The sequence below is a fragment of the Vulpes vulpes genome, chromosome 15, assembly GCF_048418805.1.
Source record: "Vulpes vulpes isolate BD-2025 chromosome 15, VulVul3, whole genome shotgun sequence".
Classification (NCBI taxonomy): Eukaryota; Metazoa; Chordata; class Mammalia; order Carnivora; family Canidae; genus Vulpes; species Vulpes vulpes.
This window is the reverse complement of record NC_132794.1, coordinates 62,692,839-62,698,909: the sequence shown is the minus strand read 5'-3', so window position 1 is coordinate 62,698,909 and position 6,071 is coordinate 62,692,839. Positions and strand designations below refer to the sequence as shown.

General features: G+C 47.7%; 1 pseudogene; it reads left to right on the top strand.

Moving 5' to 3' along the window:
- The first annotated feature begins 3,436 nt into the window (after positions 1–3,436).
- LOC112917128 (proteasome assembly chaperone 2 pseudogene) lies at positions 3,437–4,430 on the top strand (annotated as a pseudogene).
- The last annotated feature ends 1,641 nt before the right edge of the window (positions 4,431–6,071 follow it).

Below are 6,071 nucleotides of genomic sequence, written 5' to 3'. Positions count from 1 at the left end.
GGGCCTGGGGGGAGCAGCAAGCCCCTACTGCTTGGCAGTAGTAGCGAAGAACACTATGGCTACCTTACTCCGTGCTTGTGCCTATATTAACTCACTCTGCACTTACAACACCACAAAGTAGGCTTACTTCTTGTCCCCATTTTACAGATGAGGGCCTGAAGGACAAGGAGGTCAGGTGTGGTGCCAAAGGTCACACAGCAACTAAGCAGCAGAGCTGAAATTCTAGCACAGCGAGCCTGATACCAGAGCCCGTGCTCTAACCTCTGTGCTGAAATAAGGCTGCGGAGCGAGAAGGAGGCACCGGGGTAGATTATTTTTCCTTGAGAATTGGAGTAAACTAGTGAGAGTGATATTTTGGAAAAACTCGCTAGTAGCAAAAAAGATTCATAATTGAGGGGACAGAGAAGAGACAGTTGGCAATAATCTAGGTATGAGGGATGTGGGATTGGTCCAAGATGGCGGCAGCGGGAATGGGGAGGAAAGTCAGGACCAGGAGAACTAAGGCCTCCGCACCAAGAAACATGCATCGAATGCTGCCCTGCGGAGCGCCCTGCATTCCCCTCTCCCTAGAGATTGGCTATGCATCTCTCCCCTTCTCTGGACTGAGAGCCTAGGGCCTGTCAGTGATTTGTATTTACTTCTCTACCCTGAGCCCACGCATGCTGCCTGACGCATGATGGACGCCCAGCAGACTCCTGAGAGCTGTCTCGGTTCTTAGCCAGGAGCCCTGGAAAGCCCATCAGAGCCCTGCCCGAGATGGACAAGTAGACGAGGCACCTGCACAGCATGAAGGGAGAGAGCAGATGGGCATACTGAGGTGGAGGGGCAGCAGGCTACGTGAGGAGAGACGTCCTGTCAGCGGTTGGAAATGCCGTCTGGGGCACAGGAAAGGGTCATGGCGGGAAAGGTCGACTTGCAGGGCATCTGCAAGAGGTGCTAATGAAACCATGAGAAGAGACGAGCTCATAGCCAGGGGAATGGCAGAGGGAAGGGGCAGGGGCTGAAAGAAGCCCATTGTTGGAGAGCGAGGGGAAGGAGAGGCGTCCATGGAGGGCCAGCCCCAGAGGTAAGAGGAGAAGAGCCAGGTCAGGTTATGGGGCACCCCTTTCTTCGGGAGCTGACAGACATACTTATCAGCTGGCACAGGAACTCCCACAGCCAGCAGGGCCCTGGCCTCCCCACCCTGACATCTTTCTGCAAAAAATTAGCCCTTAGAGAATAATGAAAATGTCCACACAAGGATGAACTCAGGAGGCCCACATGTAATTTCAGGGGGCTAAGCAAACTTCCCTTGCCAGAGGATGCCTGCAATCCTTCCATCGAAGCTTCTTTCCTTTACCATAAGGCTTCAGTTCCCATTAAAATGGGTTGCACCTCCCAGGACACATAGCCATCGGTTACTCCTGGGGGTGAATGGGGGCTCTGCAAGTAGGTTTGGGTACAGTGTCCAAGGATAAGTGGTGGGTTGTGGAGTTCATGAAAGCACGACTCAAAGAGGTTAGAACAAAGCAGACAAACATCGCCTGTTTCATCATTTTGCCAAAAGGGTGTCATGTCATGGTTTTCCAGCCATTTCTTGTTGTTTATTTATTAACGGGTCAAAACAGCAACAATAAACTCAAGCTAACTAGTGATAATAATTTGTAATGGCCACATCAACAGCATGCATGGGGTTAAGTTTTGTTTTCTCGTTTTGTTTTGTTTTGTTTGTGTTTGTTTTTTGTGTTTTTTGTGTTTTTTGTTTGTTTGTTTGTTTTACCATACTTACTGCTGGGGAATGGACTCAGGGCTGGAGACAAGATTGTACACACACGCCCAACGCCCTCAATGTGCAACACTCTGTGCTAGGAGTTATACTGGGATCAGGAACTAGACAAGCGCTTGCAGAGCTGCCCCTTCAGATGGACAGGTGACACTCCTGAGAATCAGGGTGGCAAAGTCCCAGAGGTCATGGTGGAGGCAGTGTCATGTGAGCCAGGTGTTGGGGACTGCGGGGGTCTCCAGGAGAGGTTGTATGGAGGGCCTCCAGCTAGTAGCGCAGAGGTGGGGATCAGTCTGGGATGACTGAGAAGGAGAAGAATGGTGACTGCAGAGCGCTGGCTGGTTCCCAGATGCGGACCTTGAACATCAGACACAAGGCTTTGGATGAAATGGAAGCTGAACACCAGCAATGGCAAGAAGTGCCTGCACCCCCCAGCAGGAGCCGCGTGCAACAAGAAAGAAAGAATGTGAAACAGAATTCGGATCCCAGGTCTGCAGCTGACAAACTCTGGGGTGCTGCTTAGTCTGGGTGCACCCTGATTTCGTCCTCTATAAAATTGGGATAACTGTAGTACCAATTTCAAGGGTTGATAAAAGGACTAAGAGAGATAATACATGCTCAGTGCTTAGCATAGTGCTTTTCACCTCCGGAAAGTTCCATGAATGTTATTCAAATTGCTGAAAGTATTACTTATTAGTGGAGTATTCAGAAAGTGGAAACTCCCTCCTAGGAATTGACTCCGATGGGCCCGACCTAAAGACTCTAGACTGAAATACCGAATCTGCTGGACAAAACTCATTCTCTCTCTGCTCTCTGTATGCCGGCAACTGGGCTCATCCAGCCACAGGTATGGGAACCAGGGTTAGTTAAATAGGCAGGTGCGGTCAAGGATCATAGCCCAAGTAGAGTGGGGAATCTACAATAAAGAAGGGTCTCAAAAGACTAGGGAGAAATGGCTCAAGCTTTGGGTGGGTCATGGTGGGAGGGAAACAGATGGGGAATGAGCATTATGGGGTGAGGCAGTGCATGTATGTAGACTGTAGAATAGAAAGAAAAATATGCTAGAGACTTGCAGGGCAATGATTTGTTGGCTGCCCCCTCCCTTGCCCAACAGGGAGCTCCCTGAGGGCAGGAGCTATCTGTCTTGTCCCTGCAGTATCCCCAGGAGTTAGCACCCAGCCAGTGCTGCATGAACCTGCACGAGAGCACTATGGTCAACTTCATCGCCGCCTCATGCCCTTTCAAGTTCTGGCTGCCAAGGCAGCATGGCCTCCTTCACTTTCACCCACTCTAGCCTCAAGCAGCTTCCTCCAGTGGCATTAAGTCAAGTGCAAGGGTTTCCATACTCTGGTTTATGGCACTTGGATGTGGAAATGCAGGGAAAAGTGCTGAGGCATCATCACACGCTCCACTTCCACTCCAATGTTGTTAATTACTAGTGATAAGGAGGCCTGGCGCGGCGCTCGCGGGTCCACCTGCCCGCCCCCGCCCCCGGCCCCCGCCCCGGCCTCCTGGGCCCGCGCTCAGCGGTCCTCCCGCCTCCTGCCGGGCCCGCGCTGGGCCTTGGCCTTGCCTGTCCTCCCGCCCTCTGTGCCACCATGTTTGTCCCCGACCTCGCGGGCCACACCCTCCTAATTAACTGTGACCAGTTAATTACAGACCTGAAAGACATAAGGAAGACCACCACACAAACCTGCAGTGTCTGTTGGAAATGTTGGCCAGCTTGCAATAGATTTGATTATTTCTACACTAAATATGCATAAGATTGGTTACTTCTATACCGATTGTCTTGTGCCCATGGTTGGAAACAATCCATATGCAACTGCAGAAGAAAATTCAACAGAACTCTGCATAAACGCTGAAGTATATTCATTGCCTTCAAAGAAGCTCGTGGCTCTTCAGTTAAGGTCCATTTTTATTAAGTATAAATCAAAGCCATTCATTCTGTGAGAAACTGCTTTCCTGGGTGAAAAGTAGTAACTGTGCCAAAGTTATTGTTCTTTCAAGCAGCCATTCATATCACCGTAATGATCTACAACTTCGCAGCACTCCCTTCAGATACCTACTTACACCCATTGTGCAAAAAAGTGTTCAAAATAGAATACAGAGCCTTAATTGGGAAGAAATGGAAAAAAGCCCATGCATTCCTGAAATAGATGATTCTGAGTTTTGTATTCGTATTCCTGGAGGAGGTATCACAAAAACACTCTATGATGAAGGCTGTTCTAAAGAAATCCCAGTGGTGGTTCTGCTGAAATTTGTTTCAGAAGGAGACAATATCCCAGATGCATTAGGTCTTGTTGAGTATCTTAATGAATGGCTTCAGATAATCAAACCATGTTGTGAGGACCCCACAGCATCTGCCTTGCAGTGGAAAATGCCGAGTTCGTGGAGATTACTCTTTGGCAGTGGTCTTCCCCCTGCACTTTTCTGATCTGTGTTCAGTTTTATACATTATGTCCCAAGACACTTACTACCAACACAACTGTTAAACAACTATATCAAAAGTTATATTATCTGAGAATGTATTAGGAAATAAATCTTTACTTTTCACAGAAAATCTCAGAAAATGGATTAACAAAATATTGTTTTGCCATGCTTTTCACTATATACAACAAATGTAAATTTTGTACAATAAAATACTTCCTGATTTTGTCTGAAAAAAAAATTACTAATGATAAGAACGGGTATTTCCTGCACTCCTCATAGTGTCAGGCACTGTACTAGGTGCTTTGTATGCATCATTATATTTGATCTTCACAAAACCCATTTTACAGGTAAGGAGACTAAGATGTAGAACCATTGTGAAGTTGCCCAAGGTCACTCAGCCAGCCAATGCCAAATTGGGGCCATCTGACCTGGGAGCCTATGCTCTCCAGAGGTGGGACTCTGGGCCCTCAGAAAGCAGCAGGTCAGTGAGGAGACACAGCTGGGACAGACAGGAAGGCCCTGGCTGGGTGGCCTTTGGTGCAGCTGTGCTTTACCCAAGAAGGCAGGATAAGTGGTGCCCCCAGCACCCCTGCTGTCTTACAATCCTGCTCCAGACCCACTCTGAAAGTTGGCATCACTGAGAATGTTTGGAGGCTATGGGGCTCAAATGCAAGGTCTTGAGGTGACACCAGGAGTGTTTCAGCATTGGAGAAAATCTGGGCTACCATTTAAATGTTAGAACGCCCAGGGACAAGTTGCAAAACTTTAAAAAAGTATCTCTGGCCCCCAGTGGGCTGAGTTTCAAAGACAGAAGTTCAAATACATTCTGTCCACAGCAGAGCTGGGAGTCACACAGGCCAGAGATGACAAAAATCAGCCATGTGCAAAAATCCTCTCCTCCATTATTCTAACCTGCGTTTCCCCGTCTTTGACTGTTAGCAATTTACAGAGAGATCCGGGAAACAAATCTGAGATCTCTTGACTCCCGTTATCTATTTCATCCCTACTCTCCATGAATATGGGAACATCACAATGGAAGGATTAAACCCAGAGGAAAAAGAGCCACCACCGCGGCAATTAGCATGCAAGTCTGCAGTGAAGACCATTTCCGAAATTTCCTGATTTAGGATAAAGAAGAAAATTGTTCAAGTATGACTGATGTCCATCAACAGGATTTTTTCCCCCTTAAGATGAGAATATATTTCAGGTTTCAACTTTAACATCAAAACTACTAAGGAGTCCTCTCCTGGAACACATTTGGCCTTTGCTTCTGCTTGTCAGATCCCCCCACGTGCTCCCCACCGCCCGGTACTTCACATATAATTCCTGGTGTTATAGGAAATGACATCAATATGGAGGTAAACATACATATGCTTTCAATATGTCATCCATCCATGTTACATTTGGGGAGCATTTAGAAGCAACAATAACAAAATTGGAACCTTGAATTCGGGAGAAGTTTAAGCTATGGGAATGTTGCAGGCCGGGGCTCTCTAAGCCACATACACAAACCATCCATAAAATGACCTTCGGAGTAGAGCTCCAGGTTTTGCAGGTCAGAAAAGGGGGCCAAGGACACCGATCAGAGCACTTCTCAACCTCACACAAAGGAAATATTACAAGAAATACGGACATGTGAATCTCTGCTGCAAAGAGCCCAGGGCTCCCCTGCCTGCCCCCCTGCACTACTGGAATTCTCGGAGAATCAAGCTCTTTTTTCCCTGACTGGACTTGATAGTAGGAAAAGAAGGATCTAACTGAGCGAATGTGTCTCAGTTTCTTTGTGTGTGTGTGTGTGTGTGTGTGTGTGTGTGTGTGTGTGTGTCTCAGTTTGTATTTACTTAGTGATCCCTTCAAAGGCAATAAAAGGGAGAGACCC